The following is a 13,055-nucleotide window of genomic DNA, read 5'->3' as shown; positions in this document are numbered from 1 at the left end:
GATGGCTAAAGATAAACTCTAGGAGGAAGAAGAGAAGGAAGATGGCACTTCCTGTGTTGAAAAGCATATAGGTAAGTCCTGCTGGTTTAGTTTCAATTTAAAAGCACATTTATGGATAACTGTTGTGTCCCTGGACAGTTTTTTTAAGTTCTCATTATGAATTAGGAGACCATGATTATACAGCAGTGTAACATTGGCCAGTAGGAGGACATTTTTAATGAAGGAAAATTGGCAAAAATAAAAAAGTACAGGTATGTGTTTTATTACATAGTTTAAACAACAGTGGAGGAAAAATGGTCAGCAGCAAGACACATTTAATAAACTCCTATTACGCCTGAATTTACTAAACTCTAAGAATACAGGCTGGGGCGTTATTTAAAAAATCTGGATACTGTAGAATTGACCACCAGAAGGGTCATTTTAATCAGGAATAACAGGACAAAATGTGCTAGAGATAAAGGCATTAGGAAGACACAGTGTTGTGACCAGCATCAGTGATAAGAAACCTAACTGGTGTATACCTAACTTTTATTTCATCTATGTGTTCGAGGGTGTGAATATATTAAGTAGTATAATGTGAAGTGGAATAAAAAAAGAGCACAACCTAAAATAAAGGTTCTGTCAACAAAAAAAAATGACCACTGACCTCAAATCAACCAAAAAAAGGCCACAAAAAAACCCTCAATAATAAAAAGAAGGGCAGCACAGAGGTTTATTGGCCAAACTTGCAATCAGAATTAAAGTATAGTTTTCGAAGTGATCCTTTCTTTCCCATATGTAGTTGTAATCCTTTCTTACCATTTCCATACAGCAATTTTCATTTCACTGAGACTGTCTCTTTGACACTATCCTATCTGTTTTGTGCTCCTTTTAAACTGAAGGGCCTGGCTTGTCTAAAAGCCCCTTACCCCATCCAAACATACCGGTTTATAGTTTAAAGCCAGGCGATATGATTTAAGAAAATCTAAAAAACATTTTCTGGGACCAAATATCTTAAACCTGTAGAATTCACCTTAAACCTTTGGGGTAGAACCAGCCTTATATCTAAAACGGGTCCTGTTTCTAGCTTACTGGGTAGATTGCTTCAGGATGGAATACATTTCTAAATGCATTTGCAATAAAGAGAAACTAAGAAAAACATTGAAGAGTGAATAAAAATTTTGCAGATTGCTGCTCAGCATGGGGAAGACACCATAAACTTGTGATATATTATATACATATTAGAGGAGTGCACAGTATGGATCAAATACATGCAGTTGTAGGAAATAAAAGACTGCAAAATACAAGTTTATATAACCAGCTCCATGTATGTTGAAGCCAATCATCAATCTTTTGCAGATTGAAAAGTGCCATGAAAATTTACAGAATCTGACATTTCCACCCCGTACCTCTACAATGTTCGCATTGTGCAACACTAAACAAATATACAAAAGATTTAGTTGCTCGTGTAGGCAGGGCTATTAGAAAATGTTGGTTGCTGAGATGCTTCTAACTTTGCAAGAGAACAATGATTGCTTCCAATGGAGGCTATACTAGTGCCATTCTTTCCTATGCTGTCATTTTTACATGGAACAAAGAAAGGCTAATTAAATCAGAATTAAAGACTACCAAAAATATAATAAAAACATGTCGTCTGGGGGGCATGGCCAGTCATGGAGCCAAGCTTTTGCACACTTTGAGTGCTGCAGCCAGGAGATAGATGTTCTCTTACTCTACATGCTTTCCATGGACAGAGTCGCCTGTATAAGCTGAGACACATTAGCTGGGACACAGGCGGCCGCGGATCCCTGCACATTCTTTGTAGAAGCTGGGTCTGGAATTGAGAACCTGGCTCCCTCCAAGGTGGCGGCAGCTAAGAAGAATGGCAAATCAACAGCCATGCACTCTGCTGTACAGGGAACCTGCTCTGGAGGCTTAAAAGCCTCGCTTAACAGTTCTGCAGGCTGCTCTCTGGCAACGACTGCTTCTAGCATTACTGACCCATCTACACAGGATGACCCAGCTCTGAAGGATACTACAACAAGAAGATCTTCCATTACAATGTAGGACTTCCAGGGGGATCCATATATTAAGGAATTACTCCAATGCTATGCCTACCAACAGGGACTTGGATCAGTGGGTGACCAGGATAGAGACCACCCTGTGAAAAGAGGTAGATGCTTTTAAACAGCAAACTGTAGGTACCAACAAGGAAGTACTTGCTCCCACTGAATGTAGGGGTGAAATGTAGGGAAGAAGACAGCAAAAATCGCAACCGCGGCAACAATATCAGGCTATGTGGTATACCTGAATCAATATCTGGTCTTGACCTATGGGCTTCTGTAACCTCCATTCTCAACTCTGTCCTTGGGCAACCCTCCACAACTGCCCTCAAGTTTGATAGAGAACACAGTGGGTAAAGCTGTGGGACATTGTTGTTCTCTGCAGGGACCATTTCTCGAAAAAAAGAGATTTTTTGCAGAGCATGGCCTGTGGATGCTACAATCGTTTTACTCCCGGATTTTTCACGACTTACTTAGATGAAACGATTTGTGTGCCAAGCAGGTGCCCAATACCAGGGGGACCATCCCTTCCATCTCCAGATTAAAGGTGACCAATTCTTCGCTCTTCACAAGCCAGATCAGCTCCCAGAACTACACTGGTTCCTATACACCGACCTGGTTTTTATACCTGACTGACTCAACTTTTTTGAGACTGGGACTGCTTCCAGACTACCAAGACCACCTCTTATTTGTACCAGGTGACAACTTAGTTCACCAAGCAAATCCTTATCCTTTTCTGAATATTACTAGCTCTGGAACTGTTGCTATTGTTTTTAAATTATTTTTTTCTTTGCTGTTTCATATTGCTTATATACATGTTGATGGTATGCTGTAGGCTTGATGGGAACTGGCTTGATTTTTACCTCTAAACCCCAGAAGGTTTCAGGACCTCTTTTTAATTCCTTTCTTGCCTCACATTATTTAAATGCCTATAATTGGTGTTGCTGTTCAAATTTGGGTTGTCCTTCCGCATCAGTTAATGGTGTGCACTTAGATCAATTTCAGATTACAACTAGGTTGTTTCTTCACTTCCCTTTTTTTTTTTTTTTTATACTCACATTGGAACCTTTTCTCCGCACAGTAAGTTTGAATCAGAATGTTCACAGTATTGAAACTAGACAATCTAATCATAAAGTAGAGGTCTTCGCAGATGATCTTTTATTCTTCATCACAAATCCTGTGACCTCTTTACCCAATAAGGTGGATGCTTTTAGGGAATATTAGGCTTTATTTAATTTCACAATACATTTTGATAAATAAGTAGCCCTCAGTCTAAATATACCTTCGAACACGATGGATCTGCTAGGGGGCGTTAGGAACTACCAGAGCCGGAACCGCCGGTGCTCCGGTGCCGCCCCCTTGCTGTTGATATTCCGCCGGCGCGGTAAATAGGAAAGGATCCCTGAGTGCATACAGAGGAGAGAATTTCACTTCAGGTGGCGTTTCCTGGTGGTGGGCGGAGCCATTAGGGCAGGTCTCCAGCCTAATGTACTCCCGCCCACCCCTGAAATGGACTAGTGGCCAGAAAAGTTTGCCTACCTCTGATCTACAGTCTTAAAAAACGGCACAAATGAAGGCAAAACTTGACTCACAGGTCACCCTCCTCAAAGAACCCGGCAATATCTTCAAGGTGTATGAAATTAGTTTTTAAGGAAAAACTTTTTTTAAAAAAACAATTTTTTATCCTTTTATTTTAAATTCAAAATATAACTATTGAAAGGAGAAGAATACACTCTATTATCCGGCAAAAAGACAGGAATATACAAGAAAAAAACAATGTTGGACACACACCATAATATAAGTTTAATACTAATGAAGTAAAATACAATAAATAAATACTTTAGTTACAGTTTCTTCTAACCCTCAATTACTGACTGATGGGTATGCTTTTTAAAAGAAGTTCTGGATATGATCTTTGGATGGTCAAGTTTGTATTGCCTGACGTGGGTTTTCAATATAATTTGGTTTGCAATTATTATTTCTCATCTTTGTTAATATTGTGGGTCAGAAAGAAGATTTGTTGTGTGTTCAAATCAATGGTGAATTTCAGATTGTGATCATTCTTGCCATTAATAATATCAAAAATTGTTTCAAACATTCCTGATCACCGTTCCAAATCTTGAAAATGTCATCATCCATAAGACAATCAAGGTATGCTGACAAGTCTACATTGGCAAATTCAATCCCCCCCTCCAGGTACAGGCTAGCATATGAAGGGGCAAAGGTATTTCCCATTGCAGCTCCCAGTACCTGGAGGTAATGGAAACTATTAAAGATAAAATGATTAAAGATTAAACGATTAAAGATAATAAGGTACGTTCCAAAAGTTCAAACAAGAAAGTATTATTTGTACTTGTGTTTGACTTTGTGTATTCAAGATCCTAATAATTACTTGAATTCCCTTCTTATGTGGATTGCAATTATACAAGCATTCCACATTAATGGTCACCAATAAAATGTCTGAAAGAACTTGTATCTCATCTAACATTTGAAGGATATGTAAATTTGTTACATAAGAAGGTAATTCAATTACATGTGAGCATAAATAGTGATCAATACTTGCATTGGAGGTGAGTTAATCCCAAGGATTATATGTCTACCAGGGATTAAATACATTTTTTATGAGCAAAACTTTTTTGGCAAACAGTAAAACTTAGAGATGATTGGATAATTCATTTTAGGATATCTCAGCAATATATTTATTTAGATATGCTTTATCAACAATGAAAAAAAATCAATTTTGTAAAATCAATTTGAATAAATTATTGATAGATACATAGATAGATAGATAGATAGATAGATAGATGATAGATAGATATATACATAGATAGATAGATAGATAGATGGATAGATTGGCCGCGCGTACTTTCGCACTTCCAGCGAGCGCGGATTTTATTGATGAATCAGGGGCATTGTATGTATGTCTGGCACTTATGCTTCACTTAAACTAAAACTGGATAAACATCTACTAACATCTACTACTAACACTGGATAAAGGTGGAGTTTACATCTAGGAGCCCAATTATTGTATTTACAATGATCTAACTATCATTTAGCTTAGTGGGGTGGAATCCAGAAGATTCTTAGTAATTGTATACACATACATATCTACACACATATTTACCAAACAGTTCACAATTGCAAACCAACTATGTCAATCTGCAACAGAAAATATATCAATCAATCGGTTATTTTTTTGTTGTTGTTTTTAAGAGTTGTTTGGTTGTTGTCAAAAGCAGCTGTCCATTTATGCCAAACGCCCGATTTCGGAGAGGCTGGCAGACAGGACCCCAGCAGGTATGCGGCCAACTGTGGGCCAAATACATCACACATGGAGCAACCTGAAATGGAGGAGACTGGATTTCCTCCGCGAAGTGGGGGACCGCATCCTAGCTGGCAAGTTTTGAACTTTATCTTTTCCTCTTATTAAGGGGCGGTGTTTTAGAATGTTTTTTGTTTGTGGAAAGTAGTATTGGCTAGGCTAGAACTGTTTGTTTTTCCTTTCCTTTATTTTTTTACCCCTATTAATTTGGGATGATTGTTTTTTTTATTACAGCCAACAGAACGGCCATACAGGTGGTTGGCGATTGCACAGGAGCTGGGGGAGGAGTCGTCTGCCTCAGAGGTGGAGCCCACCCCAGAGGAGGAACCTGCCCCGAGGAAGAGCCCAACCTGGAATAGGAGCCCGCCCGGAGGCAGTGTCAGAAGATGAGGGAGAGGAGGCGGCTGAGGCTGGGGACATTGCCTGTAAGCTAAGCTTACAATCACCGTTTGTTCCAAATGTTTTAGGAAAACACATTCTCACACCACTTTCCACATTTTTAGTTACAAATACAAAGATGGAGCATGATTTCATGTAGCTTGTATTCATTAATCTGGCGCAAAATCAAGGTTCTTTCTAGGTTGTTGGCTAGCATGCCTAAAAATAGATATGATTCGTTCACTTGTAACTTACTGGCAAATGTTTAAGCCCAAATGTTGCACAGCACACATTTGTGCACATGCACATGCCAAAAAGTATGTGTTACAAGTTCAGCATTAATCAGTTAGCCTGGAATAAACTTTCCAAAATCTAATTTAGTCCGGTCCACCCACTTTTAGTTATAGTGTTTTTTTTTATTCTACAGCTTTTGGAGCGGCCTTGACACCATCTCCTCCAAAAAGCCAGAAAGGCTTCATCTGATTGTAAGTATTTTTACCTTTTTGATATTGTGAAAAATTCCTTTTTTTTGTTGTCTCCTTCCACATACACTTAGCCACTTCAAGATCGATGGAGACAGCCAGCCCTGAGGAGGATCCATCCCCACCACCACCCCCACCCTCACCCAGGCAACATGGCAGACATCCTCCTGGTAAGTTTAGATGTAGTTGAGGTATTTTTTACAAGGACACTACTTTTCAGAAATGTTTTTCAAAAAATGTTCTGGTTAATATATTCTTTGTTTTTTCTCCACCCACCAGGATGGGCTAGCCAGTACTGGCTTCACAAGAGGATGCCATTGAGCAGCAGCTGAGAATAGCTCCTCCTTGGGGTATACCCAGGCGCTACCATTTTTAAACCCGCCCCAAAAAAATGCTTGTAAATATTTTTTTAATTGTTTTTATATTTTATTGTTGTTAGCACTGCAGGTCGTGCCGGCGCCACTGCTTCTAATCGCAGGCACGGGTGCAGGGTCCTGTCTTTCAGGTAACCCTCTTCCTATGTTCCATACCTGTGTTGAGACTTGCTCTGGTGTTTGAACTGGTGTGGGTGTGTCTCTCCTTGTCTATGAGGTAACACACACCCTCTGTTTTCCACAGCCTATGGGTGATTACCTGCAGGTACTTAAAGACACCTCCTACTACAGGAAGTTGCCTGAGCAATCTCTGGCTTACTCTGTGTTACTCTCTGTGCTAAGGTGTGTTCCTGTTTTGCTTTACCGTGTACCGGACCTTGCTGACGATTTTGGACTCTCCCTGTTTGCTGCTTGACCCTGACCTCGGATACGTTTTGGACTTTGCCTGTTTGCTGCCTGACCCTGACCTCGGACTACGTTTCGGACTCTGCCTGATTGCCGCCTGATCCTGATCTTGGATCCTTGCTTCCTGACTCCTGTGGTCAGCTGCCACTGGCCTGGGGATTGCTCTGGAGTGGCACCTGGCAGCTACCCCGCAGCCCAAGCCTATCCTCACCATCAGAGGCTCTAGCGAAGACCTGGTAGCTGCTTAGTCACTCCCCTCTGGAGTATAACCAGTCAGTGGCACAGTGGGTCCATACCCGCTTGCATAACAGTTTGCTCAGGCCATGGACCCCGCTGATCCGAACCTTCCTAGTACCATCGAGTTACGCCAGGAGTTGGCTCAGCAGCGTGAGCGTCAGGATCAAATTCTGGCCTATCTTCGCAATGTGAATATGCGCCTGAACGATTTGACATCTGCCAATCCAGCGTCATCAAGCTTCCCTGCTCCAACTAATTCAGTACCTGTCCCGCCACCTTCTCATGTACCAGGTTCTGGACCGCATCTTGCAGCCCCTCCACGTTTCAATGGTGACCCTAAGCTAACCTGGTAGCTGCTTAGTCACGCCCCTCTGGAGTATAACCAGTCAGTGGCACAGTGGGTCCACACCCGCTTGCATAACAATTGTTTTTAGAATATTATTCATTTTTAAAGTTTTGTTAAAAAAAAGTCAGTTGGTGGGGGAGAAAAAAACCCCACAAAAATAATAAATAAAATTACAGACAATACATTTGTTCATGTATTTTTTTTTGAAGGTCATAAAAAAGGCACACATTTCTAATTCTCCATCCAGGCCTGGTGTGACATCCATGGTTCTCCTTGACAAAAGCCAAAAAATAAACATTAGTTTATTTGAACAGTAAAATATCTAACATGCTTACGTGCTTATCCTTCAACAACCATTTGGGCATTGCTCTGGTTAGTTTCACATATCATAGGACCTTTAAAGTAACATAGTTGGGTATGTTATATATTTTATAAAAATAAAGGTAGAGAGGCCTGGAGGAGAATCCAGGTAATTTGGTTTATGTGTGCTTATTCAGCCTTCCAAAAGAGAAAAAATAACCTTCTATCTCTCTCTAATAATTTTTTTTAATTTCTTTGGAGATGTTTCTGGTGCTGCCTTCCTTTGGGAATATCTGCCTGTCTATTGAGGTAATTATTTCAACTAGACTCCAGTTTCTGCATTAATGTGTTTGTCTACACATTCATTCATTTTGATGTGATAAATCATGTTTGTTTGTAGAACATCAGTGTCCGCTGGTTTGTAGTTCTGGGGAATTTTCATGGGCTGCATCCACTGTGGAGGTAGCGACAACTGTTCTATTTGTGTTTTTTGGGGATGTTCTGGGGGGAATGAACATTTCCCAATGTGTTCCATTTATATGTTTTTGGTAGGGTCCCTCAGGTTGACATTTGCCACCAGAAGAGTAATTGCCTAAGGTTTCTGTAAGCAATCAATGTTGAATGTTTTGGATTCTGAAGAAATGTGCATATATTTGTCTACCATTTTGTGTAACATTTGTCTGTTTTCCAATGTCAGGATGCCGTCTGAATAATTTCATGGTGACCCCCAGAGTTCTGTTCTTTCTGTGTGGCCAACCAGCTTCTAAGCCTCATTCAGAGGCTGGTTGGCCATTGTGATAGAGTGGCGGAGTCAAGGCTGGCTGCCTCAAGTTTCACTAATTTGGGACAGGTCCTTTTACTCCTACAGGAAACTATAACCCAGAATCTCCAGGACTGAGAAATCAACCAACATCGGTCGGCCATGCAGCATCTGATTGAATCGGTCCACCCACAATCATTCACTTTGGGTGCCTACATGTTCAGAAGTGAGTCAACAACCTTCTCCTGTAGATGTGGATCTGTTAAACCACCCAAAAAATAAAAAGAGTGAGCTTGACTCTAAAAGATCACTTGTATTGATTAGTTACACAAAAAAATAACCAAAAAACATAACACTCCCAGACCAAAAAATTAGACAAATTTAAGGTGGGGGAGCTGAAATCTTACACATATGACTGTGGTTTGAAACATGATTATAAAAAGCTGCAAAATGTCAAACAAGATACACCATGAAGATTTATCTTACCAGGAGGAAGACCAGTGTCATCTTCTACATGCGAAGTGACATCCTTGTCATCCTCATCACAGAGGGCAGGAAGGGACTGCTGCGTCACAGGGCAAACTGTTGAAAAAAATTTGAAATACATACATTGTTGATGCAAGTCGAGAGAATGCAAAAATACATACATTATTGATGCAAGTCAAAAGAATGCAAAAACACACTCAACAGGTCATCTTACCAAAATGATCTTTCCAAATCATCTTTACAAAAACAAACTAGGTAAAAACACAAGCCAGTTTTGGCCTAAATGCTAATTACTAAACTGTTGCAATGCAAAAAAACTAGACAACAAAAAATAAACATTGGAAATTAGCTAATGTAAAAGGATTGAACTTACATGGTTGTCAGGCATCGGAGTCATCCCGGTAGTCCACCCCACCACCATTTCTGGCCCAATGAATGGCAACGCTAATCTTTCATATTCTCTGAGACGCTGCACAAGGTGTGGAGGACATGTCCCACTCCTTACGGCCTCTGTGCCTAGGACCCTTTTGACGTGTCTGAAGATGTCACTCACATGCTTTTGACACTGCCTAATGGTCTGTTGTGTACTGCCCACTGCATTAACACTCATGGCAATTTCCTCCCAGAATCCCAGCCTTACAGCATGGGGGGTCTTCCTGTCCAATATTGTCCAGTATTGTCCAATATTGTGACCATGGGGGAACCCTTGAATTAACTTTCAGATATTCTTGGAAGCCCTACTATAATTACTATGTCCACAGATCACAGTATGTCAGGGTGGTAGTCAGTAGTAACAATGGCTCCTAACAACCAAAAAGCACTAAACTGACCTCAGAGCACAACCCTTAGCAACCTTTGTAAGAAAACCCACAGAACACTTTACTATACAGGTGAAAAAAGATACAGGCAGCTTCCATGACTTATGACAGCTGTGTGTCACCCCCGGACAGAAGCAGAAAATAATTAAACCTAGCCCCTGCATAATAGCTGGGAGGTTGTGGAGCACACCATCGGATGCTAAAAGCACAGTTTCTGTGCTTGGCGCGGCCCGGTGGTGAACTCCTCTAAGCACCCTCGAAAGCTGCCCGAGTCATTATTGCATGCTGTGTCTTGTACAACCTGTGCATACACCATGGGGATACCTGGGACATTCCAGAGGAAATCTAGCCAGAGGTGCATCAACATCCTGCCTCCAGCTCCCAAATCACAGCAGAGGGACGTCGAGTCAGGGATGAACTGATTGCAAACATCTTTGCGCATTAGTATTTACATATGTTTACAATGCATGCATTACATATTTCAGCATTTCAGCACATCATATTTGGGTTACAAATTACCTGGGAGTTTAAGCAAGCACACTTTATTACTTTGGGAAATGAAATAGGAGACATATTTGTGTAAGAGATGGGCCTTTATGTGAAACACTTTGAAAAACTTGGGCAGAGTGCAATTTAGTGCAGATTTGGGCAAGCATTGCCTATGCAGCCAGAAAAGCATGAAAATTTCAATCCAGCACCATCTAGTTGCCAACAAAACATGATTTAACATGCTGCTTAACACATCCTAATAATGTACTCTATTTTTTACCAGGACAATAACATGCCCCTGCTGTGAATCTCTGGAATGTCACATCACAGACTACTGTACATTCATGGATGACATTTATGTGCTTCCATTACCAAGCTGATGTAAATATATATTGGGCCAAGGTCTAAAATGGCATTCAGACCTTCATAAAAACCCTGGAAAGCTGTCAAAGCAATACAATCTGTTTTGCACTAAATAAATTTGTCCCTGGAAGTTTACTATACTACTACTATTTGAATCATGTAATCACCTAAATATTGCATTCAATCTGGTATTTAAGAGTGCCTGACCCTGCTTGTGGGCTTGGCAATCAATGTGCTTTGATGTTGTGCTTGGCAACCTGGACCTCCTTCCATCACTATCAGGTGTGTTTGAATGAGTATGTAACTGAGCGGGACAGGTAATTGACAACCTGTTTGGCCAGGAATTTAAAGTGTGCTTGTATACAGTAGGGCTAACATCAGGCAGCACAGCACAGTGAGAACAAAACTATAACACTTATACAAATGAACAGAGGAGTTGTGTAGAACAGTGGCAGCTAATCAACAATAAGTATATTAAAGTAAAACCACAGCTTATTACCAAATGAAGAAAATTATTACCAATATTACCAATTATTACCAATTATGTCAGAAAATGAAAAAAGAGCAAATAAAGAAAAAACAGGACAAAATAGTCAAAGAAAGGAATCTGTACATAATACATTCAAATGCAATATATGACAATGTGACTTTAAGAATGGGACAAAGGCAACGAGGGGGGTCAAGTAGCAGTTTGTAGTGGAAACCATGCATACATTTGTAATAATAAGTTGGGGATACAATGTACAAACACTGCTGAAGAATTGCTAAACAACAGAAATCATAAATATAAACCACACACAAAAACATTTCAGCAACAAATGAACTAACAATTAGAAAACGTACTAAATGTCACATCAACTCATACTGGACAAGCAAAGTTCCTTGATTAATCACCCCCCCCCCCTACGAACCAGTCCAGTTTAACTAATCAAAATGAAAATGATTATGTATCTGGATACATTTAAACCTATTTTGACACACACAAGTAAAATTACTAAATGTTCCTTGATACATGTATTAGAAGATCTTTGCCAACAATCCTTTATTCATATATTGGATTTCAAATACAAAATGGTCGATTACAAGAATGCCATTATTTTTGGACATTCATGTTATTGTGTGATGACAAATTCCAAAGTGCTTTTTAGTATTTATTCATCTTGACATAAATTAGTTTGTAGTGTTGCAACTAAATAAAAAACTAGGAAAACAATAACTGCAACAATTGCAAGTATAAATGAAGCCATTTGGTGAGCCATTAGTATAATGTAACATAAAAAATGTAGCACTTACCAAAAAAAAGTCAAGCAGTTGAGATCAAAAATCACCTGTAATGAACTATAGATGCGCATAGAACAGGGAGCAGGTGTTCGCTAATTAATTGCTATGGCATCACCAGTGCCAGCTCAACAGCTCCTCCTGAATCGCTGAAACTTAATCGCCTTAATTTGCGAATTCTTGACCGCCCCCTGTTGATCATTTATGGTTGCTGTAAGCAAACCCAGTAGTACGTGTTCAGGTGTGAGCTAATTAATTCCTATGACCTCACCATTGATAATCCTCCTAAATTGCACTGCTGCAAACGAATCGCCTGAATTGGCGTATTCTTGACCTCAAAGCTCATTTATCAAAGCCAGATTCAGCCTGGTAAGTGAAGGCAAGTCTACTAGCACTCATCTCCGGCACCGGCTCGTGGAAATGCGCCTTGTATATCGGCGTGTATATATACGCACAGTGAGCTTACGTGCACTTCCTTGATAAATCCGGGCCATTGTGCCTACCATGGTAAGTTTCCTTCTGAGAAGTTCTTGTCCAAGGTCATAGCTGGTAAAAAAGTGTCAAAGGTGATATTGTGACTCCGCAGTACAGAAGTCATATTGAGGACCACACGTTTTCCCTGTTTTTTCTCTGGGATGCCACTTTCAGGTTCCCCTGTGTAAAGCTGTAAATTCCACGCATAGCTTGTTTTTGCATCACAGGCTGCTTAGATTTTTATCCCGTATTTGCCTGACTTACTGGGCATGTATTGCTGGAAGGGGCATTTTCCACGTAAAGGGGCAAAACGTTCATCTACTATCAACTGAGGCCCAAATTGAAACATCAGTGGAAGGAGCTGCACCCATCTCTCCCAGACATCCCTGATGGGAGCAAGCTTGTCAGCTTTTACTCTAGTATCACTGTTGTCAAATCTGAGAACTCTTGATATCATTCGAAAGGTCCGAAGTGACATTGTTGACTGGAAAATTGTTCTGC

The 13,055-nt window shown here is 40.3% G+C and overlaps 1 long non-coding RNA gene across 1 annotated transcript in view; it reads right to left on the bottom strand.

The window, feature by feature from the left end:
* LOC140344014 (uncharacterized) overlaps positions 1 to 13,055 on the bottom strand; it is a 144,106-nt gene that overhangs the window by 52,639 nt on the left and 78,412 nt on the right. The window contains exon 2 of the long non-coding RNA XR_011923451.1: positions 9,133 to 9,228. This is a non-coding gene — a long non-coding RNA (uncharacterized lncRNA). The remainder of the gene's footprint in view (positions 1 to 9,132; positions 9,229 to 13,055) is intronic.

This window comes from Pyxicephalus adspersus, chromosome Z, assembly GCF_032062135.1.
Source record: "Pyxicephalus adspersus chromosome Z, UCB_Pads_2.0, whole genome shotgun sequence".
Classification (NCBI taxonomy): Eukaryota; Metazoa; Chordata; class Amphibia; order Anura; family Pyxicephalidae; genus Pyxicephalus; species Pyxicephalus adspersus.
The sequence above is the reverse complement of the archived record's forward strand: the minus strand, read 5'-3'. Positions and strand labels throughout refer to the sequence as shown.